Source organism: Leptonychotes weddellii, chromosome 6 (genome assembly GCF_054177405.1).
Source record: "Leptonychotes weddellii isolate Sample4059 chromosome 6, ASM5417740v2, whole genome shotgun sequence".
NCBI lineage: Eukaryota > Metazoa > Chordata > Mammalia > Carnivora > Phocidae > Leptonychotes > Leptonychotes weddellii.
The window spans coordinates 109820776-109845585 of NC_138374.1; the positions used below are offsets into that span (position 1 = coordinate 109820776).

The window sequence follows — 24810 nt, forward strand, 5'->3', positions numbered from 1 at the left end:
CGCCTGGGTGGCTCAGTTGGTTAAGCGACTGCCTTCGGCTCAGGTCATGATCCTGGAGTCCCGGGATCGAGTCCCGCATCGGGCTCCCTGCTCGGCAGGGAGTCTGCATCTCCCTCTGACCCTCCTCCCTCTCATGCTCTCTGTCTCTCATTCTCTCTGTCTCAAAATAAATAAATAAAAATCTTTAAAAAAAAAAAAATGAAAAGAGGAGTTCTCTGGAAAGAATATTCATTTACTCTTGGTAGATGTCTGGAGGGTCACTACCCAGTCAGGGCCCTTTCATACTAAATTCTCAACTTGAAATTTTTCAAACCACCCATGTGAGATCTGGTTTATAGTTATGAATCCTTAGGGGCACCTGGTGGCTCCATCAGTTAAACGTCTGCCTTTGGCTCGGGTCGTGATCTCAGGGTCCTGGGATCGAGCCCTGCATCAGGATCCTTGCTCAGCAGGGAGTCTGCTTCTCCCTCTGCCCTTCACCTTGCTCATGCATGCTTGTTCTCTCTCTCTCTCAAAATAAAATCTTAAAAAAAAGATTTCCCCCCCCCCCTCCAATTCTGCTCCAGTGTTTTGAGACCATCAGTTTCGCTTGAATCCCTTTGGAATGCCAGGTTATGAGGGTATCCTATTGAACTCCTTACATTAGGAAGGTCCTCAAGCCCCATGAGGCTGTAATAACAGGTTCTCAAGCTCGTCTAGCTTAAGAAATACCTTCAAGATGAACAGTGGCTCTGGTGGCTACGTTTACTTATTCCCAACCTGCACCCCCCCACACACACACTACCACCACCAAGTATTCCTTATTTCCTTGACTACTCTTGAATGCATTTAGTACTTTTTAAAGGTTTAATTCTAGGGGCGCCTGGGTCGCTCAGCTGGTTAAGTGACTGCCTTCAGCTCAGGTCATGATCCTGGAGTCCTGGAATCGAGTCCCGCATCGGGCTCCCTGCTCAGCGGGGAGTCTTCTTCTCCCTCTGACCCTCCTCCCTTTCATGTTCTCTGTCTCTCATTCTCTCTCTCTCAAATAAATAAATACAATCTTAAAAAAAAAATAAAGGTTTAATTCTAAATTTTTAGTTGATGTCAATAGAAGTTTTGACGACACATCACAATTGCCTAGTTTTCAATACATATAAAGTGTACTAGCAAGAACTTTTTATCTACCTAATAATATCCAACTTGCTTAAGCCATACCCAAATAGTCCCTGAATAATATATTTTTATATACTAATGGTGTGGGGGAAATCTAAGTTCAGTGCCTTTAGTGAGACACCTGTCCTTCCCAATGTACTGGGATAACCATAAAGGTAACTCCTGGTCCCCTAACCCTCATCCATTTGTACAATGTACCCATGTGGAAATTTGCCTTAGACAGAAATGAAGAGTCACTAATACCCAGGAGTACCTGCCCTGATAGCTCCTTCCCTTTTGGAGTATGGAAAGAGAAACAATATTGTAAACTCTAGAATGGTATTTTTTATATAATACTGTTAATAATGCTTCAACTTCAATAAAACTTAAGTAAACTCATGGGCTGTGAGCCTCACCAATTGTTTTGAATTCCAAACAATTAACTTAGAAATAAACTTTTAGACACAATCCCCTCATGAGTTATAGTCTGCGTGTATCCAAATCAGACATTCCCTAGAATCTAACTCTGTACTGCCTCCTATTAATGTTCTTAGGTGAAATTTATTAATAGTATCACCATCTTCATTTATTATAGGATAAAAATCCTTTATGTAAAGTATTTAATAAGTCAGATTTTCTTGAAGTCCTTAGAAAACAATCTTGAAAATATTTTAGCAGGAACTGCCTTTTAGTATCAGCTCAGATAGTGTTATTAAGAAGAACATTCTCCAAAAATATTATTCTTTTTTATACTTAGCAGCAATATTATGAATTTGATTCTGAAGGTGAAATTGTACTTCAAAATGACATATGCAGTGCTTTTCAAATAGAGAGATGATAGAAGAGAATATTTGGGAGCAATATCTTTCCAGAAAGTATGCTTCCCCTGTTTCTGTCACAACTCATGGCCTATGAAGTTAGCATTCAATGTTAATTTGAAGGCTGACTCTAAGAAAAAAGTTCCAGTTTTGGAGACAAAAAGACTCTGATTATTCCTAACATCTTTATTACTAAATCTGAACATATCCAAATATTTATAAAAATCAAGTGGGAAATGATGATATTTGTTTCTTTTTCTGCTAAACTTTTAGCAAAAAGGATAGTAAAATTCTCAAAAAATAATACAGCAAAGACACTCTCTTTCCCCTGTATTTCAAGTGATTTGCCAAAAATCATATAATCAAATTCTCTTACCTCTGACGAGCTTCTGCTAGTTCATCTTTATCTTTATCTTGACATCTGCCAGACATTGGAAAACTTAAAATAGTCTTTGGAGTTAGGAAAAAACAATGCTTGAAGCAGAGTATCACCAATAGACTGTAATCAGAGAAGACAAATTTTCTTTATGGACTCTTTGAGGAGTCTCACTTGGGTTACAAGAAACAGCAGTGTTTGTGTAACCCTGTGGCAATGCCTGGGAAAGAATCTCCTAACCCCACCCACCAGACACGTCACATAAATAAAAACATCTTTACCATATGGCAATTCCACTCACACCCATTTAATAGTCTCAAGAGAATGTGTAATCACATCCAATGAGCACAACATTAGAATTTACTGGAAGGAAACATAGAAAGGCATCTAATATGACATTGATAGTCCAACAAAATCAATAACCCCTATAAGCAACCCTAATCCTCATATAAATAGGGAAATGATCAAAACAAATTCCTGTAAAAAGAAAAAGACAAACACATTCCTGTATGCCAAGTTATACTTTCCTAAAATATAAGAAAATAACTAGGTAAATATTACATGTACTTAAATCTGATTGATTCAGGGTGGGGGCATTACCTGCCAGCACAGAATTCAGTCAAATAGCAGGTTAAAAGGTACAATTCCACAGCAGAAGATCCTTAGAATGATAAGCAGAGATTCAAAAGCAGAGGTCAAAATATTTGACCACCCCCCCTTTTTTATTATTACAAACAAGGTCACGCTAAAAATAAACAAGGACTGAGAAGTCTCCTTGGCTTCAGAAGTATGGGATATCATCTTATCTCTCTCCTCTTGTCTCTGATGTCAGACCCAAGACATGAGCAAGTATTTGCTAAGAAAACCTCTGCTTGTCATCTTTTCTGGGAAAGAAGGAGCAGCAGAATGAAACTGATAAAGGTCTTAGTTTGTTGGAAATTTGCTTGCTTTGTAAGAAGGACCTCGGTCTTACCTGCTTCTCTTCATTCACTATGCACAACTGCAGTTAGTCTCCTCTGCCAAGCAGGATAGCTGAACTTGGTGGAGTGGGACAGAGGCATCTGGACCCACGACTAAACCTGATAGTCTGCTTGTGACTTAATGGAACCTCGCCATGTGGACTGACCACTCTTTCTCTCTGCTATACAGCCACCTCCCTGGGTCTTCTCTTTACTTCCCTCCAGGTTGAATTATGGATCAGGAACATATGACATGAGTATGTGCACCATGTATAGTAATTACAGTGTGTTCTCACTGTGGTTACTGAAGAAAACTACCAAATAGGAGCTACTAATTCCTATTCAGTGATGACATAAGACCACTGATCACCATCAACCCATTTATTTCCCTACGTTTTTTTTTTTTTCTTTAACACAAACACGTTGCTCTTTCCCTTTAAATAAGCAGGTATGAATTCTTAAATAATACATGCACAAATTCTTGGGGAGAGGCCTAATATTAGAAATGGAGGGAAGGCTTTAAATCAAGTGGCTTACTATTGAGTTAGAAACAATTCACTACAGCAAGCCAGCTGGCAAAACTACTTCCAGTTTGTGAAAGAAAAAAAAATGGTTTAACATTTGAGTCACTGTATCATTTCACACACAAAGACTTCATGTACATACCAGAAAGACAAGCCTTACCACATTTGCATGTATCCTTTTATAGTTGTTGTGATTTTGCCAAGTGCTTTATGATCATTTTTTATTAGCTAGGGCTCTCAATAGTCCTGTGAGGTATAGATTAGTAGGTAAAACAGGTACTCTGCATGATGAAGCAGGAAGTGAACTCTCTAGAGACATTTCATTCCAAGAACGCCTGTGTGGAAGAATGCACTTTCCCCTGTTTGCTGGAGGCACCAGGAAGTAAAGTTGGCCTGCAAAATACTACTGAGCCATTTTAAAAAGCCATTTTCTTCACAAAGCACATATATATCTCTTCTCTCTCTCTGCCTCTTTCTCGCTCTCTCACTCTTGCTCTCTCTCAGTCACTTGCTCAACAAAAGTGAGCAAGGCTCAACTGGGTTTATATTTCAATTCAAATGTATTACCATATGGCATCTCCCTCATTGATATCTATACCCAAATTACAAGCAGTCTTAAATATTTCTGAAATCATACATTTCTTTAAAAGTCCTTTGTACAAGTTACAGGGTAAACAAAAGCACTTATATAACAAACTTAAAGAGTTTGTTATAAAAGCTAAAAGAAATTTAAAAACTTGTTACTTACTCATTTTACAAATAATGAAAGCTAAAGTTGAGAGAAACTTTCCTAACATAATCAGTCCATAGACAAATTGTATCTTTGGGGAAAGACAGTCTGGAAATTGGATTTTCTGGTTCTCAAAGATGAAAAAGCAAAACTAAAGTATAATTTTCTATGAACATTCATAAAAACAGAAAATAGGCCTTATTTTATGAATCTTGGTATTTTATGTCATATATTTGTGAAATTAATCTCCATTTGACATAGAGTTTTTAACCTATTACATTGAAATTACATATTAGGAAAAGATTATATGGTAGGAACTTTTTTACACAAGATGGGGATCTAGGAAAAAAAAGAGGTCAATGAATATAAACCGTCTACACAGGCTGCATGTTATAAGAAATGGATGCTAGAAACAGCCGCCTTGGTAGATCTAAATTAGCAATTACCTTATGATGGGTTCAATCACTCGCCCCTAAGCCAATGTTCAAATATTATCATCTATTGTGTATCTATTGTGTCTCCTCCGGCTCCAGGCTGTGCTATCTTCTCCTGTAAGTGGCCATTGTCCTGTCCAGACCTTGCGCTCTTCCTCTCAAAAAACAAAGCCTCAAAAGATGCTGTCCTTTTGCTTCAGCTTGTACTTTTCCTGCACTTCTAGACAACTCTGTGTCCTGGCTCCCAAACTGACTTAGTTGGAGTACCTGATATATATTCTCTAGGTAGTTATAAAAACTAGTACTTACTACTCTTCGAAGAGGTTCATTTTCTTTGCCCAAGAATTCCAATCCTGTGAACCTTCACTATTACCATCATAATATTCAGGAAGGCACTGAAGTTCTGGGGGCATGCTTTCAGCCCATCTATAAATAGAGATGACTGGCATACTGAGAGCCCAATGATAGGTTAAACTTTTCTGACTCAGGTTATCAGCTGCATTGTCTCCTCTGGGCTTGCTTTAATGATTCATTGTCCAAGAAGACCTTATGCAAAGCGAAAAAGAGAGTCCTATTATTTTGGTAATATGTACCAAAAAGTCTAAAACACATAGCCAGAAAAAGCATGCATAAACTCAACCAAGAAAAGAAGAGTGCTGTATACTTGTAATCACCAGGAAGGTACTAAGATCCTTTCTGGTTGCCTTACGTTCTATGACACTGATTCAGGGCTCTATAGGAGGAGCCTGGCAGCTGAATGAGGCCAGGACACGTTCCATAGGATCACTGAAGTGACTTTTAAGAACACCCCAACACATCCTGAAATCAGACCTTAAGCCCTGTGAACATAAGGGTAGAAGTCCCCTCACTGTACTGGATGCACTTGGTTACAAATAATTCCTGCAAGAAACCCGGAGTAGATTAGAGCTCAGTTTCTGTTGACTTACTTTGTCCTAGGCTATCCAGTCAGACTCATGCATGTGCTAATTAATGTATTAGGACTGAAGCTTCTTAGGCTGAGATTCTCCATGTAGTTTGTTTGGCAAGCATAGAATTAAGTTTAAGTTGTAAGTTTATAAACACAATATTAATTGCTACCAAATATTAAGGCATGTTACAAAAGACTCCAGTCATCAATGAAAGAGAGCAGCAATATTTCAATGGCTACCTCACTATATCTCTGTTCCCACCTTTTAGTGCGGGAATTCAAAGCATAAAAATAAAATAAAATGGTGAAATGTCAAGAAGTCTCTAATGACAAGTTTAGCTATTCCCACGCACCTCAACACCAGATTATGCTGCAGTGCCCTCTTGAAATCCCTCTCAGGAAAGGCCATCATATAAATTCAATTTTATCTTCCAAACTTAATCACTCTGGAATCTAAATATATTTAAACCTGGCCCTTTTAGGCCCCAATTACTGGTGTCCCTAATTTCCCAGGACAGCCAGAATGTATTGGACAGAAAGTTTGAGAGGAAAAAATATGATAGAGAAAGGATGTGATGTCATGAGGGAACAGGACTGGCAGTTTGCAGTTAATATTGTGTGCATCGCTACTTTTAGTGAGAACCGTCAAGCACATTGCAATGAGATTTTGATTTTGAGATACTTGTACAGAAACGCACAGAACATCTCTTGTGATGCAAGTGTTTTATTCAATGGTTTATAGGGGTTTAAATTTTTTTTCTCGTATCATTTTTCTTCTCTTTTCATAAATATAATAAGGATCAGTTTCAATTTACTACTGTTCCCCAGTGTGATTTTCAGTAATGCTCCATTTTCGTCCAAAAAATGTCACAAGCTTGTAAGATAAGTTATGTGGTCTTCTTGAGAATAGTTGCCTATTTTTTTGAGAAATGAGAAAGAAAAAGAAGGAAAGAGGAAAAATATGTGCCAAGAGATTTAGTACATATTTTGAATATATTTTTCATTTCATCCTCATAATATATCAGAGTGAGGCCAAGTGTTTCTCCTTCTCTTATGGGTTAGACTCAGAAAGATAACTTTCCTAAAGTTACGTAAGTAGGCTTCAAACCTAAGTCTCCTCTTAAGCCATCAAAGCATAGGATTTTACTAGGTGAATCACAGTTAGAATAAATAAGCCATTCAGATAGTAGCAAAAATAAAGAAATAAATTACTTACATTCCTAAAAACTAACCAGCACTCTATTAGCTGTCCTGCCAGGGTGCCTGCTATGTAGAGCCACGGGACCCCCAGCTCATGCCAGCCACAATTCCAGCCAACCAGCAGAAGTCACCAAGTATATATAGTCTACATAAGGGACAACCATATAACAAGACCATGTCTTCAAGTTTAGGAAAAGTAGCTGTTCCACCCAATTCATAGAAACAAGCACAGAAAGTCAAGCAAAATGAGGAGACAAAGAAATATGTTTCAAAAGAAAGAACAAGACAAAAGCTCAGAAAAAGAACTAAATGAAATGAAAATAACCAATATGCCTGATAAAGAATTTAAAGTAATGATCATAATGCTCACCAGGCTGGAGAGAAGAGTGGAAGAACTCAGTGAGACCTTCAATAAACAGATATATAAAAAAGAAAACAGTAACTGAAATAAAAAAATATGCTAGAGGGAATCAACAGATTAGCAAATGCAGAAGAACAGATTAGCAATCTGGAAGACAAGGTAATGGAAAGTACCCAAGCTAAACAATAAAAAGAAAAGAATTTTTAAAACTGAGGAAAGGTTAAGGGCTCTCTTGGACAACATCAAGTGAACAAACATTGGCATTATGGGGGTCCCAGAAGAAGAAGAAGAAGAGGAAGAAAAAGAAGAAGGAGGAGGAAGAGGAGGAGAAGGAGGAGAGGGGGAAGAGAGAGAGAAAGAGGCAGACAGCATTTTTGAAGAAATAATAGCAGAAAACTTCCCTAATTTAGGAAAAGAAATAGACATCCATGTTCAAGAAGCACAGAGTTTTAAACAAGATGAACCCAAGGAGGTCTACGCCATGATACATAATTAAAATATCAAAGGCTAGCAGCACCTGGGTGGCTTAGTTAAGCTTCCAACTCTTGATTTTGGCTCAGGTCATGATCTCAGGGTCGTGAGATCAAAGCCTACACTGGGCTCTGCACTGTGCATAGAGCCTACTTAAGATTCTCTCTCTCCCTCTCCCTCTGCCCCTCCCCTGCTCTTTCTCTTGCTCTAAAAATAAATAAATAAATAAATAAATAAATAAATAAATAAATAAATAAAATGTCAAAGGTTAAAGATAAAGAGAGAATTTTAAAAGCAGGAAGAGAGGGGCGCCTGGGTGGCTCAGTCGTTAAGTGTCTGCCTTTGGCTCAGGTCATGGTCCCAGGGTCCTGGGATCGAGCCCCGCATCTGGCTCCCTGCTCTGCAGGAAGCCTGCTTCTCTCTCTCTCCCACTCCCCCTGCTTGTGTTACCTATCTCACTGTGTCTTTCTTTGTCAAATAAATAAATAAAACCTTTAAAAAAAAAAAAGCAGGAAGAGAGAGGCAAATAGTTACCTACAAGGGAAACCCTCTAGGGCTGTCAGCTGATTTTCCAGCAGAAACTTTACAGGCCAGAAAAGTGCTGAAAGGAAAAATCCTACAACTAAGAATAGTCTACTTGGCAAGATTATCATTCAGATTTAAAGGAGAGATAGAGTTTCCCAGACAAACAGAAGTTAAAGCAATTTATCACCACTAAACCAACCTTACAAAAATTGTTAATGGGACTTCTTTAAGTGGAAAAGAAATAGCCATAATTAGAAGAAAATTATGAATAAAAAGATGTAAAATATGACAGGATATTCATGAAATGTCGGGGAGGGAGTAAGAAAAAGAAAGGTTTTCTTTTAGAATGTGTTTGAACTTAAATGACTATCAAATTAACATAGACTGCTATATACTTAGGATGTTATATGTGAACCTCATGTCATGATAACCACAAATCCAAAACTTATGATGGATACACAAATCTTAAAGATATACTACAAAGCTTAGTAATAAAAACAGTGTAGTACTGCCACAAACATAGACACATAGATCAATAGAACAGAATAGAAAGTCCAGAAATGAACCCACACTTATATGGTCAATTAATCTACAACAAAGAAAGCAAGAATTTATAATGGAGAAAAGAAAGTCTCTTCAATAAATGCTGCTGGGAAAACTGGATAGCCACATGCAAAAGAATGAACTACTTCAACTTTCTAACACCGTACACAAAATTCAACTCAAAATGGATCAAAGATCTAAATGTGAGATCTGAAACCATAAAAATCCTAGAAGAGAACACAGACAGTCATAGAAACATTTTTCTAGATATGTCTCCTGAGGCAAGGGAAACAAAGCAAAAATAAACTCTTGGGACTATGTCAAAATAAGAAGCTTTTGCACAGCAAAGAAAACCATCAACAGGATAAAAAGGCACACTGAATGGGAGAAAATAGTTGCAAATGATACATCTGATAAGGGGTTAGTATCTAAAATATATAAAAAACTTATATAACTCAATACTACAAACAAAATCTGATTAAAAAATGGGCAGAGGACCTGAATAGACATTTTTCCAAATAAGATATACAGGTAGCCTGCAGACACATGAAAAGATGCTTACCATCACTAATCATCAGGGAAATGCAAATCAAAACCACAATGCAATATTACCCTACACCTGTCAGAATGGCTAATACCAAGATGACAAGAAATAACAAGTGTTGGCAAGGATGTGGAAAGAAATGAACCCTCGTACACTGTTGCTGGGAATGTAAATTGGTACAGACATTATGGAAAACAGTATGGAGCTTCTTCAAAAAATTAAAAATAGAAATATCATATGATCCAGTAATTCCACTACTGGATAATTACCCAAAGAAAATGAAAACACTAATTCAAAAAGATATATTCACCCCTATGTTTATTGAAGCATTATTTACAATTGCCAATATATGGAAGCAACCCAAGTGCCCATTGACAGATGAATGGATGAAGAAGATGTGGTATACATATGTGTGTGTGTGTGTGTGTGTGTAATAGAATATTACTCAGTCATAAAAAGGATGAGATCATGCCATTTTCAACATGGATGGAACTAAAGGGTATTATGCTAAGTGAAATACGTCAGGCTGAGAAAGACAAATACCATATGATTTTATTCATATGTGGAATCTAAAAAAACAAATGAATAAACAAACAAAAAGCAGAATCAGACTTATAAATACAGAGAACAAACTGATGGTTGCCAGAGGGAAGGAGGGTGCAGGGACAGGCAAATGGATGAAGGGAAGTGGGAGATACAGGTTTCCAGTTATGGAATGAATAAGTCATAGGAATAAGAGGTACAACATAGTCAAAGATACTGTAATAGTGATGTACCATAACAGATGGTAGCTACACTTGTGGTGAGCATAGCATAAGGTACAGAGAAGTTGAATCACTATGTTGTACACCTGAAACCAGCGTAACATTGTGTGTCAACTACGCTCAAATGAAAATTTAAAAAACTAATCAGTACTCTAAATTTTATAACCATTTTTCACACAGAACATCTAGCAGCTCAGCTACTCCCTATTAGCTTCTTTAAAAGTATCCACAGCACACCTGTTGCTAGCACAAAACATTAAGACTGAAATTAATTCCCAAACAATAGTGCCATCTGTCACTGTCCCAAAGCAACATTTCTCCTCAAGTAATATTAGTCTGGTATTTACAGCCTGTCACTTGCTGTGAGAGTCACACCTTACTTTGGTTTCTAACGTGGGATATAAGAAGTGTCAGCCTCATTTTCCTTCCAGCTTTTATGCCTGTGTTTCTGTTTATCCATCCCATCTGGAAGACCCTTTGTTTCCTTGCTAACTGTCCCTCAAGGTCCAGCTCAGGTCCTGCCTCCTTCATAAAAACTCTGGTTTGGGTCCATAATAACATCTCTCCTTTGTGTTTCCATGGCACTTTTAGACAATTTCCAGCTGTACAATATTTAACTGCTCTTCGCTTTATATACATATACAATTTAAGCACCTCCAATTATAAATACCTTAAGAGCAGGAAGTATGGTTTCTGCTTTTTGTGTGTGTGCATGTATTCCTTCTGTAATACCCCAAATTATGTAGGGGCCATTTGGTATTTAATACATATTTACTGGTTGAATCATGCAATGATGGAATGACCATCATGTCAAGAAGAAAAGAATGATAAATTGTATATTATGTCGTTATTCTGGAAATCTTGACTCTGGATTTTATTACTTTCAGGATGGATCCATCTGTAAAACTTTATTCTTTCCCAAGATTCTGAGTGCAGAAAGACAACTGGTTCAATATATAAAATTATGCTCGAAATAAAAAAGCTAAAAGAGAAAATGAAAAAATATATATCTAATATTAATATTTAATGAATAAGAATTTTTCTGTAAAAAGTTTAAATGACTTAGAAGATGAATGCTTAATTATTTTATTACTCTAATAATTTGAGGGAGGGAAGGAGAAAAGAGGAGCTCCCCTCAAGAAGTAATAGATTTTCCCCCAGAGGCATCAGATTTCATCTAACCTTATCTAATATGAAATTTGGTACCTCCCAGACTCTTCTGCTTCTCCTCTCCCTCAAATTTTACCAAACCTAGTTACTATTTTATTCACTCATCTATTCGACAAGGATTTTGAGTGCTGCTTTTTCTAGCTTCTAGGTATTTAAAGACAATAGTGACAAAAGTGACATAGACTTGGTACCTATTTTTAGAGAACAATTACATTTAGTTTGAAAAATAGGTTTTCTGCATTTCCATAAATCAATGAACAAATTGTAAACCTCTCACAACGGTAGATCATCTTGTCACTGCCCCTCAGTTACACCTACGGCTTTCAGCCCCATGATTATTTTGCAGCAGATATGGTGAATGTAGAGGCGGGCCTGTTACAAACATTTTCTGTGTTAAGTGGTGGGGATTCCTCCTGCTGTTCCCTTTGGCTGCCTGGCTCCTCTCAGGGTGTTGTTAATGAAATTTAGTCTCCTGTCACATGGTCTTCTGAACTTGCAGCATCTTCTCCCTTATGGTTTCTCATGGATAATCATGAGTTTATGGGTAGACTAGTTAAGCTCTGACATTTAAGACTTCAGTAAACTGCTACGTTCCTCAACAGAAGTTTGGCTGATATGACCAACAGCAGTTTTTGCCTTGACATAGAAAAAAGCCTATCCTTTTCTTGCTAAATAGTGTCCTAAAAGATTACTTTCTCCAGCATTTTACTACGTAGGATCTCCCCCACCCCTTTGCTTTTATTTAAGCTTTTATTCCCTCTGCAGCACATGAAGGGTACAGTAATCATGATTTCTCACCATGCATTTACACAAGCAGGTCCATCAATTAACACGTTTCCAACACACCTGTTACCTACAGTGCTCGGTATCTATATTCGAAACCCTTGGACAGCTTCTCTATAACTGGTCCATGGAGTTTTATATTCACATATTGACAAAATGAATACAATTTCTTACCCTGTCACCACACAAGGTAACCATGCAAAACAGTATGTTGGGCTCCTGGTATATTCCTTTCAGTGTTTCTTTTAACCATGACCCCTAAAAAGCAACATTTCTATCAGTGCTTGAACTCACAATTTCCAGACTGATAATTACCAGTTTTAATACTCTCTTTCCTCTAAATGACATTTGTTCTTAGAGTTTAATAATTACCAAGTGTTTCCATGGAAATTTTTTTATAAATTAATACTTTTCAAAAAACCAGCTATGAGGGATGCCTGGGTGGCTCAGTCAGTTAAGCATCTGCCTTTGGCTCAGGGCATGATCCCAGGTCTTGGGATGGAGTCCTGCAACGGGCTCCCTGCTCAGCATGGAGTCTGCTTCTCCTTCTCCTTCCACCCCTCCCTCCTGCTTATGCTCTCTTTCTCTGTCACGCTCTCTCTCTCTCAAATAAATAAATAAAATCTTTAAAAAAAAAACCCAGCTATGATATTGAATAGTCTAGAAAGAGAATATGAAGTAGTATTTAAGGCGTAAACCAACTATGGAAATTGATTTAAATAATTTGAGTCCATAAAAATCTTACCACTGATCTATTTTAAGCTACCTTGGATCTTATCTTACCATGACCCTGTGTTCTAGTATCATATTTCCAACAAGCCTTTGCCTAAAGACCACTTCACAGATGTATTTGTTTCATTATCATCATGTTAAAATCTCAGGCTATACAACATAGTTTATGTGAATCAATGTGGATGCAGCCCCCCCGCAAGCCTCTAAGAAAGTGGGAATATAGAAATAAGTGGAAAGATTTCCTTATTGGAATAGGATACATCCTCAAGAATAAAGACTTATTTTTCTTCTTTTAGCCCTGCCTCATCAGTTATAATACTCTGCAAAATAGCCAACAACTAGAAGCATATCAATTTAACTTAGTTGTTAGGTATGAGGGTTTAAAAGAAGAGTCATTAAAATATACTCACCAAATTCACAAATTGGCAACTTAGATCCCTCAATCATGTACCCAGAGGCAACAAAAAGCCTGAGGGGAAAAAACCCCTACTCCCTTCAGCAACCTGTAGTGATTTGGTCTGGAAGGCACTTAGCTCAAGTTGTTTAAAACTATTCAGTTTCAACATTATGCATCCTGTTTGGAAGTTCAGGTACACTCATAGCTGAACTTCCTACCAAAATTACAAAGTGAGAGGTGATACCAGCTGCATGATGAGAGAAAAGAGTAGGCAGTAGGGAGAGAGTCATGTAGAGTTGGTGCCTTGAGAAGAGTAGTCACCTTTGGTGAGAAAGCTGGAGAGAAGATAATGCGAGGAGGGCATCAAGGGAAGAAATACCCTAGTTTATTCTCCCTCTTTCCCTGTATCTCCTGTTGCAGCCTCCCTCTTGTTGGATTCAACAAAAAGCTAGATTGCACAAGAGCTGAGTTGATGTAACCTGTCCAAGTCAGTCTCCCAAGGCATATAGCAGAGTAAAGGTTAGAGAAATGATCTGGAAGGGCAAACAGAAGATATTCAATCCATTGTCCACTTTGTATTTATAAATACATTAAACTACCCCTTATCCTTTTGAAATAGATGAGTTATAAATCCTAAATTCTAAACTGAAGTATACCAAAATAGGAGCAACACCTTTACTTATTTAACTTTATCTTTTTTTCACCCAGCATAAAGGATGGCATCAAGGGAAAAAAATAAATAGTAAAAAGTCTTGTTGGCATGCTTATTCCTATTCTGTTTCTTCAAGCCCTCAGACTCGTCGTGAGTCTGAGACTTGCCCCTCCTATTTCTGTATCTTCATGTCCCACATACTTAATTTGAATCACCCAAAGAATGTCAAACATCATGTATTCACCAATCTGTCCTGTATTTCCTCACCTCTGGGCCTTTCTTGGGTAACAATTAGCAGCATTGAATTACACTGTATACCAGGCTGGTCACTAACTCTGTGTCCCTATCTTTTCAATGAAAATTATACTCTATAATGTTCTTGAGCATGTAGCTGAAAGAGTAAGACTCTTTCTCACTCTCCCTCAGACCATCATTTAAACATGGAAGAAAAGGGAGACATAAGGGAGACTGTCATTTAATCACAGAAAAAAAACAAAACAAAACATATATTTCTTCTCCTTCCCGAAACCCCAAGGCAATGATGACAAAGAGGAAGAATCACACACACACACACACACACACACACACACACACAACTAGGAAAATATATGTCCTCAAACCAAAGAAGAAATCTCCTTGGAAATAGAAAAGAGAACTGACTTAGTGGTCTAGAGAAAGCTGAAATCTAAGCATCTAATTCCAAAAGATGCAAATCAACTCTACGACAGATTTGTGGAAGGATGAAGGAATCAGAGGCAATGAGTATCTCTGGAAACAGGGTTGTGGGTTAGGCTTAAGAGAACTATTTGAAAGTCTTTTAAAAATGGGATTATAACCCTGGTCCCTGCCACCCTATGCAACAAAGCAAATACACCTTCTCATATAGAAGATGTATTTACTGTCTAGAGCAGTTGAACCATAGGGGCTCTAAGCCTCAAGTACATCAGGCATAGCTGATGAGGTGGGGGAGAGAGTAGGAGGAGCAGAGACTTCAGACTTAATACGAAGGATTTTTTAAAAATTGATCTATCAAATGCTGCAATTTCCATCACCTAATTCCCAAAACACTAGCAACCAAGGTATACAACCTCCAAACAGAAAAAGGGGGAGATTATTCTCCAAGAAAATGGACTAGCCCAAGAGAAAAGAACTACAGATACTGCCTCTTTTGAGCCCCACATAATGACCTAATGGTAAAGTCCACCAGAGGACAAGCTCCATCTGAGCACACAGAGCTTCTAATCTGTTTTTTAGTGTCTCACTCTTAAAAAATAATAATTGGATAGCACAGGGTCATCAACATCTGCAAAAAATCACAACATAAAAGGCAATGAACATGTAAACAAAAGGAAGGAAAAGGGAGAAACAAGGAGGAAAAATCTTTTTTTAAAGCCCTATAATTAGGGATGCCTGGGTGGCTCGTTGGTTAAGTGGCTGCCTCTTGATTTTAGCTCAGCTCATGATCTTGTGGTCCTAGGATCCAGCCCCTGTGCTCAGCTGGGCGTCTGCTTCAGGATTCTTTCTCTACCTCTACCTCTCCCCTCCCCCACTAGCTCTCTCTCTAAAATAAATAAATCTTTAAAAAAAAAAAACCCTATAATTGTTATACTCAGATAAGTTATTCAGTCTCTGAAATAAAAATTAGATACTATTGAAGAAGAAGAAGAAGACAACGACGATGAAGAAGAAGAAGAAGAAGAAGAGGAAGAAGAAGAAGAAGAAGAAAGGTCTCTTGGAAGTAAACTATAGCAAAAATAAAGTAAAAAGTTAATCAGCAGAAAGATTGGAAGAAAAAGTTGAGAAACTATCCCTAATTAGCATACAAAGTCAGAAATGGAAAGAGAAAACGAATAAACAAGAAAACTAGACTATAAGCCAGGAGGTCCCATACCTGAGAGAGAGAACAAAGAAATGGGGAGAAGATAGCATCCAAGGAATAGTGAGAGAAATTTTCCCAGAACTAAAGAGCAAGAGGCTCAAAACTGAAAGGGCTCACTCCTAGTTAATTGGCCAGAAAGAGACACAGGTCACATTACCATGAAGATTCAGAACACCAAGGTTACTGTGAAAATCCTCAAAGCTTTCAGGGATCAGCAAACAAAACTCACATAGAAAGGATAGGATCCTCCCACCAGCATCCGAGGAAGTTGGAAGACAATGGAAAATTTGATGATTTTGAGGAAATGATCCCTAATCTAAAATTCTATATTCAATGAAACTATCAACCAAGTATGAGGAGAAAATAAAGACATTTTCAGAAATGCAAGGTCTTAAAAGTTTACCTCCCATACACTCCTTTCCAGAAAGCTATTAGAGAGTGTGCCCTGAGTGAAATGAGGGAGTAAAGCAAGAAAGAGGAAGTTATGGAATCCAGGGAACATGGGATTCAAGCCCAGAGATAAATGAAAGGGATTCTCAGACTGATGGTGAACAGAAATGCCAAGACAACAGCCATCAGCAGGCATTGAGAACGACCAGATTAGAACAGAACAGAGGCCTCCAAGAGCAATGTCTCTAAGAATAATATAAGACTGACTGAATAGCTAATATTAGTGACCATGTTCAAAGGAGAATTAGTTTTAATATTGGAATGAGGAGATAATTGGTTAAAAACCAAGAAAATACAAATATGAGGTGACTGTTTACATCAGGAGAAAGAAAAAGTTCATGAAACAAAATATAGTCATAGTAAAGGATGTGACCCAGCTGTGAATAATTTATCAGTTTACTGCATGCTGATTTTATAACTGATTCCAAGTTCATGTGGTAGATGCACAGCAAAACGAACCACTGAGACATCCAGTATGCAGCAAAGAAAGGGTTTATTAGAGAGGAAGCCAAAGGAGGAGACTGGAGGACAAGCCCCAAATCTTCTTCCTCCCTGGAGGATTGGGGTTGGTGTATTTAAGGACAAGGGGTCAGGATGTCACCAGGTACGTAGGGTGATGCTGACTGGATATAGGGAAAAGGGAGATGCCCTCCTTTCTAAGCATGAGCATTCAGGAATCATGTGTCTTCATGGGACACGTGTTCATTACATGGTGGCGTAAGCATGACGAGTGGGGGGAGATAGCAGGGCCTCTGTGTTGTCATGGAGGTAACTTCCATTCACTCTTGGTTCCTTCCACACAACAACAGCAATTCTGTTTTCTCCAGTCTTAGCTAGTCTTACGAGTGGCTAGTCAACTTCTGCAAAACAGGCTCATAAATCAGTCAGGTTAACCAGAGCTTCCTTAGGGTAGAAAGGTCAAGCATTTGCTAACATGTCTCTTTCAATTTATCTACAAATGATAATGTAAGTACACCGAGAAAGTGAAATGAAAGGAAGCCGTGACAGGGCAAAGGATGGAGGAATGCTGTGCAGGATAGGAAAGACCTCATCTCCTACATTAGGAAGTCAATGTAGTCATGCCCCAGGTGAATTCCCCAGAGGGTCAACCGCTGGAAGATTATTAGGGAATGTTCTTCAAAAGGGAAGGAAAAGAAGGAGGATTAAGCAAAGGTTGGGCTGTAATGGAGTCTCAAGGAAGGCATCAGCCAATGCTCCAGGAAGCTCTGACACTAGATAGCCCTTCAAAGTTGGTTTCACCCAGGTCAGGATGAGGAGGCTGGTAGTCTATACCCAGTGTATATAGCGCACTGAAGGTGGGCCTCCCTGAGAGGAGGCTGTGACGTTGAAAGAGAAGGCGTTCCTGAAGAAAGCTGACAGCCTCTGTTGTGTGCCAGCAGCCCCTGCAGCGACTGCTTCATTCGTAAAGGAACAGCTCGTCACGGTATTTGGAATCAGCAATATCAAAAAAGAAAGACCCTGAAATTTCAAGCTAAGCCTACTTTTTAGACTTAGGTAAATATGCAAGATAAAAAAAAAAGAGGCACTTCAAGGGATGGGACAGGGAGCAGGGAGAGAGAGGGCAGGTGCCGCTGTTTTCCATTAAGGCTGGGAGTACCACAGGATGTTGAAATGAAAAGCTTTTAAGGAATTTGATGTGTGTGTGTGGGGGGGGGTAGCTAAGGAAGTAGCCATTAAAATGTCTATCACTCTATAAAGACTATGGTCCTTAATCCTATTAGGACTAGACGTGACAATGTGGGAAGGGTAGAGTTTGGGAAAGGAGGAAAATGAGTAATTTAAAGCATTCTGCATAATGTGGAGGGCTAACAAGGTCAAAGGCAGGGATTGATAGCTTTGCCAAGGAAGAGGCAGTTTGGGAAAGTGATTCTCTTTCTCCTTAAGGGCTTAGGAAGCTATACTCTGTCAGAACTAATATTTGCCCTACTTTAAGGGTTACCCTTCGGCGGGCACCTTCTCATACTCAGGTAAAAACTAAACACTATTGTGAGTGCTCTTCTCCACTCGGGCTTTCTGATGAGATTTGTAGGGCCATCGCCTATCCTGGACTGGCCTGCTGAGGTTATTCTAAAACAGAATACCCAGCTTGAGGGATATTAACTACAAGACAAAAGAGGCTGGATCCTGGGATAATAAACTATGATAAGTATAAGATTAGGGTTCTCAAAAGGTAGGTGGAGGTTTTACAGGGATTTAAAATAAAGAGACTGGCAAGGAACAGGGATATAAGCAACTTAAGTCAGGAACTGTGAGTATCCTCAAGGGGACTCTAGATAAATTGATCAACTTCCTTGGTATTCAAACATGGGAAATGGTGTTTGAATATTTGGTCCCTTGAACATGGGAAGCAGTTATATCCAAAGAATAGTTTTAAATTTTTCCTTCCTATGCTGTTATGACTTTTATTTTCCCTAATCTTCAGTAGATGTCCATTTTATTGTTAGAGGGCTTTTTGTAGGCTGCTTTGCCCTTCTGAGATCTCTATCAGATTCTGCTGTGACCTTTGGGGATACTTTGCAGCCTACCCACCCAGCAAGGCCTCCAAAATAGCTATAGCTTCCAGGTTTAGATCATTCTAATGCTTGCTTCATCCTGGTGTAGCAGGGGACAATGGAATGGAAAACCAGCAGAGTGGCTCTGTGCCTCTGCACCTCTCAGACCTGAGAATATCCTATCCATGATCAGCTTGAGCTCCTTGGCTCCAAAACATATTTGGAGCTATTCACAAGGGAACCCGGGCATAGCCAGTAATCTCTAAATTGAGTTGAGACCCGTTAAGGTCTCAACAGGAAGCAGATGGCACTCCCAAATTAGGATAACGTTTAAGAAGGGTTTATTTACAAAGGGGCTAGTTGCAAAGATGTGGCAGTGCTGGGAGGCTACAAAGCATAGTGCAAGACACTGGGCTGCCAACACCAGAACTGTTCCATTTCCAGGGCCGAAAGGATGAAGACAGAGGAGTTATAGAACCCAGGAGAGAGACTCAAAAGAGTAATGTGGCCAGCTGAAAGGCCATTTCATAGGGGAAGAGTCAGGGTTAACAATACCCTCTTTCATTCTCTAATCTCCTGTCAGGGATTCCCATTGACTAAACCCTTCTGGAAGCCAGAGGGCAGAGGTGCTTGTTGATTTAATCCATTAAAACCCCCAGCCTCCCAGAGTAGAGAGCAGGGTGATGAAGGGTGGTAAGTGGTATGAAGGGGCCAATGAAGGTATCCAGCACTCCCGAATGCAATTGAGAATTCTGATAACTGAAGTTATGAAGTAGCTTCAATTGTGAATGATTAACACAAGTCTTTTTTTTTTAAGATTTTATTTATTTATTTGAGAGAGAGAGGGAAACCCTGAGATCATGACCTGAGCCGAAGGCAGACACTTAACCGACTGAGCCACCCAGGCACCCCAACACAAGTCTTAATACAGAGTTTCTCTAGCTGAGATGTGTGTCTCCAAACATGAATGCTTTCCAAGGGATATACAGGAAGAGATGATTGTAAGAGAATCAATTTCTAGGTTTTTAATTTCTATGGAAATTGTACCCATTTCTCAAGCTTTCAGCTTGAGAATGAGCCCCTCACCCTTCAAAGAAAAGAACTGTACCTCACCTATCCAAAATCTTAATAAACAGTATTTTACCAAGATATACAAATTTCTGGGGCACCACATAAAGAGGGAACTTTCCATCATGATAAAGCCTCACACACCTCTGGGGCTTCCTGCCTTTTCTCTTCCTCCACTTATTTCTGTTAATGTGAAGACAGAATATTTTGGACCATGTTGTGATATTATGAATTGAAATATATACAAGAGTGAGTGGTGAGAGTGGTGACAATTTTTGTTCTATAATTTTGCCTTTTCCTGTATTTAAACAAAAGCAATTTTTTTGGCTATTCTCAACATTATCCTTAAAATGTATCATTAAGTGGAAAGAAAGGTACTTTTGAACAGCTGAAGAGCCATAAGATAGTGATGTTAATTTTATTAAACAAAGCAGAAATGTGTTAAGAAAACTTATACACACTGCAGAAATAAAGCAAAATGATGATAGTGTGCCCTTTTAAGATTATTCTGGAGCATTGCCTTATAGGCCAACCTAAGGGATATATACATTCATATCTAATATGTGTATAATCTATGTCTGACATTTATATATATTAATATCTGACATATATATGTATATCTATATCTGACAAATGATTCATACCTAAAATGTTTTAAAAATCACCCATTAATCATTTTCTTAAAAAGCAAACAATCCAAGGGTGCCTGGGTGGCTTAGTCAGTTAAGCAGCCAACTCTTGATTTCAGCTCAGGTCATGATCTCAGGGTCCTGGGATGGAGCCCCGTGTTAGGTTCTGGATTCAGCGGGGAGTCTGCCTGAGGATTCTCTCTCTTCTTCACCCTCTGCCCCTCCCCCCAGTCGTGTGTGTTCTCTCTCTCTCTAAAATAAATAAATCTTTTTTAAAAAGACAATCCAAAAAAAATGGACAAAAGACTTAAACAGGCACTTCATTAAAGATATCCAAATGAATAATTAGCACATGAAAAAGTGTTCAGTGGTATTAGTCATCAAGGAAGTGCAAATTAATGCCACAGAGATTTTACGATGTAACTACCTTAAGGCTAAAAGTATAAAAAGATTGGTAGTGCCAAGTGTTAGAAAGGGTTTGAAACAACTAAAATTCTCATACATTGTTAATGGAAATGTAACTGGTACAACCACTTCGGAAAACTTTTTGGAAGTATCTACTAAAGTATAGCATGGAAAATACCCTATGACATAGAAATTCCACTTCTATATCCAAGAGAAATTAGTATACATCTCCACCAAAAGACATGTACAAGAATATTCACAGCAACTTTATCTGTTAGAGTCAAAACCTTGAAACAATCCAAATGTCAATCAATAGGACTCTATATAAATCAGTTTTGGTATATTCATAGAATACTACTCTTACTACACTTACTACTTTAAGACAGTTTAAATATTTTCTGTCTAATCTGTAAAAAATAAAACAATATTTATAATATTAAAAATATTGCTGTTTGAGTCTTTGTTACAATTTATATATGACCTCAGAGTCCCTGAAGTAGATTTGATTTCCCTGGAATAGATCAGATAATCCTTGCTACCATGCTGCTGCTTTGAGGTTTGGGATTTAGCCAGGGGTTGTGGCCATATTCTAATTTAGGGAATGTTGGCAATCAAAATTTTCCTGGACTTTCAGTTAATTCTCATGCTTTTCTTTATTTCTGTTCTGAATCCAAGTGTTAAATGTTTCTTTGCTGGGTTAAAGAGGGGCTATGTTCTAGTGAAAAAGGAAGGTCACAGAACATAGATGGAAACATTTGGGGGAAATCAGGGAGAGATGGAGTCCAGAGAACATTAATAGGTCTTGCTTATACTTTTCCTCTCTCTACTTAGTTGACCATAAGAATCTTTTTTTTTTTTTTAATTTAAATTTTAGGTAGTTAACATATAGTGCAGTACTGGTTTCTGGAGTAGAATTCAGTGATTCATCACTTATATACAACACCCAGTGCTCATCATAACAAGTGCCCTCCTTATTACCCTTCCCCCATATAGCCCAACCCCCCTCTCACCTCCCTCCATCAACCCTGTTTGTTCTCTATGGTTAAGAGTCTCTTATGGTTTGTTTCCCTCTCTCCTTCCCCTCCACCCTCCCATATGTTCATCTGTTTTCTTTCTTAAATCCCACATATGAGTGAGATCATATGGTATTTGTCTCTCTCTGACTGACTTGTTTCACTTAGCATAATACACTCTAGCTCCATCCATGTTGTTGCAAATGACAAGATTTCATTCTTTTTGATGGATGAGTAATATTTCATTGTACGTATAAACCATATCTTCTTTATCCATTCATCAGTCAATGGACATTTGGGCTCTCTCCGTAGTTTGGCTATTGTTGATAATGCTGCTATAAACATCAGGGTGCTGATCATATGAATCTTGTCCAAATTTAGATCAAAAACAAGTTTAATTAAAATAGAGATCAAGGAAGTTAATGAAATAGCAATTTTTAAATCTGAAATTTTCTGTGTTTTATGTCCACTAATTCATTTACTAAGCCATATTTTAGAAATGTAAGTAAAGGACACTCATGAATTACTGGCTTCCTGAATTTCAGCACAAAAAGCTACTCTTCTATATCTGACTTTGAAAAGGGCAAACTTTTGCCCCTCCCAAGAAAAAGAGGATAGTCTTGGAATATGGAGTGAACTATAGAGAGATTAAAAAATGAGGGGGGCCAAACAAAATAAAGAAAAAGGAACAAATAAAACTGTGGAAGAAAAACAAGCTAAGCAATAAATATGGTATCACTAAAATAAATGCAATATTTTGAAAAGTAGCTTATAGAAATACTTAGTTGAAATAAATGTAATATTTTAAAAAGTAGCTTGAATAAGTACTTAGTTGAAATTAACCTGTGTTATCAATTTTTATGCAGTAGAATTTTATTTATTTATTTTTAAAGATTTTATTTATTTATTTGACAGAGAGAGACACAGCGAGAGAGGGAACACAAGCAGGGGGAGTGGGAGAGGGAGAAGTAGACTCCCCGCTGAGCAGGGAGCCCGATGCGGGGCTCGATCCCAGGACCCTGGGATCATGACCTGAGCCGAAGGCAGACGCTTAATGACTGAGCCACCCAGGCGCCCCTCAAGGCAGTGTTTTACTTGGTAAACGTGTCTGAGACCATGCATCCCTGGCTGCTAAGCACCATGGCGGACAGGGCTAGAAAGGTAACAGCTTTATTTTGAGCAGGGGGCAAAGACAAGGCAGCACTTTATAGCTACATTGTAACTAGATCCTGCATCTTATGCAGTAGAATTTAACATACAGAAGATGAGTCCTCTTTAGGGTTAAAATGAAACTATGTACTAAAATAAAGTAAGAGATTTGATTTTTTTAAAATGTAAGTAGAACTTAAGATAGCTCATTTTTAAAAGACCACATTCGAGGGAATGCAAACTGGTGCAACCACTGTGGAAAATAGTATGGAGGTTCCTCAAAAAGTTAAAAATGGAACTACCCTATGATCCAGTGGTCACACTACTGGGTATTTACCCCAAAAATACAAAAACACTAATTCAAAGGGATACATGCACCCCTATGTTTATTGCAGCATTATTTATAATATCCAAATTATGGAAGCAGCCCAAGTGTCCATTGATAGATGAATGAATAAAGATGTGGTATGTATGTGTATGTATATATATATATATATATATAACATAGAATATTATTCAGCCATAAAAAAGAATGAAATCCTTGTCACTTGTAACAAAATGGATGGAGCTAGAAAGTATAACACTAAGCAAAATAAGTCAGTCAGAGAAAGACAAATACCATATAATTTCACTTATATGTGGAATTTAAGAAACAAAACAGATGAGCAAAGGGGGGAAGTCAGGGGAGAGAGAGAGAGAGACCAAGAAACAAACTCTTAACTATAGAGAACAAACTGATGGTTACTAGAGGGGAGGTGGGTGGAGGATGGGTGAAATAGGTGAAGGGGATTAAGAGTACACTTACAAAGGGGCACCTGGGTGCCATAGTCAGTTGAGTGTCTGATTCTTGGTTTTGGCTCAGGTCGTGATCTCAGGGTTGTGGGACTGAGCCCTTCGTCATCGGGCTTCCAAGCTCAGCCAAAGTCTGCTTAAAGATTCTCTCTCCCTCTCCCTCTGACCTTCCCTCTCCTCCCTGAAATAAATAAATCTGATATTTTTATTTTTTTTAATTTTTTTTTTATTTGACAGAGAGAGAGAGATAACAAGAGAGGGAACACAAGCCGGGGGGGTAGGAGAGGGAGAAGCAGGCTTCCCACTGAGCAGGGAGCCTTATGTGGGGCTCGATCCCAGGACCCTGGGATCACAACCTGAGCCGAAGGCAGATGCTTAACGACTGAGCCACCCAGGTGCCCCAAATCTAATATTTTTTTAAAAAGAGTGCATTTATCAAGATGAGCACTGAATAATGTATAGAATTGTTGAATCACTATATTGTACACTTACAACTAATATAACACTGTATACCGAAATTGAAAGTAAAAACTTAACAAAAAATAATAAAATACACTAGTGGAAAAAAAAAAAGAAGAATTTTAAATCATTTTTCTTGCTGTTAGAAGTATAATCCGAATTTCGTATTTCTCAGAAGACTGCAAAAAAGGTTTTTATTTTTATTTATTTATTTTTTAAAGATTTTATTTATTATTTGACAGAGAGAGAATGAGAGAGAGCAAGCACATGAGACGGGGGAGGGTCAGAGGGAGAAGCAGACTCCCTGCCGAGCAGGGAGCCCGATGCGGGACTCGATCCAGGGACTCCAGGATCATGACCTGAGCCGAAGGCAGTTGCTTAACCAACTGAGCCACCCAGGCGCCCCAAAAA

The 24810-nt window shown here is 38.4% G+C and overlaps 1 protein-coding gene and 1 non-coding gene across 2 annotated transcripts in view; both read right to left on the bottom strand.

Annotated features, from left to right (window-relative positions):
- The window catches only part of LOC145722335 (DENN domain-containing protein 1B-like), a 390017-nt gene that overhangs the window by 255022 nt on the left and 110185 nt on the right, over positions 1 to 24810 (bottom strand). The window lies entirely within an intron of this gene.
- On the bottom strand, positions 23104 to 23234 carry LOC145722422 (small nucleolar RNA SNORA63). Its single transcript, XR_014146723.1, has one exon. It is a non-coding gene; the product is annotated as a small nucleolar RNA SNORA63 (small nucleolar RNA).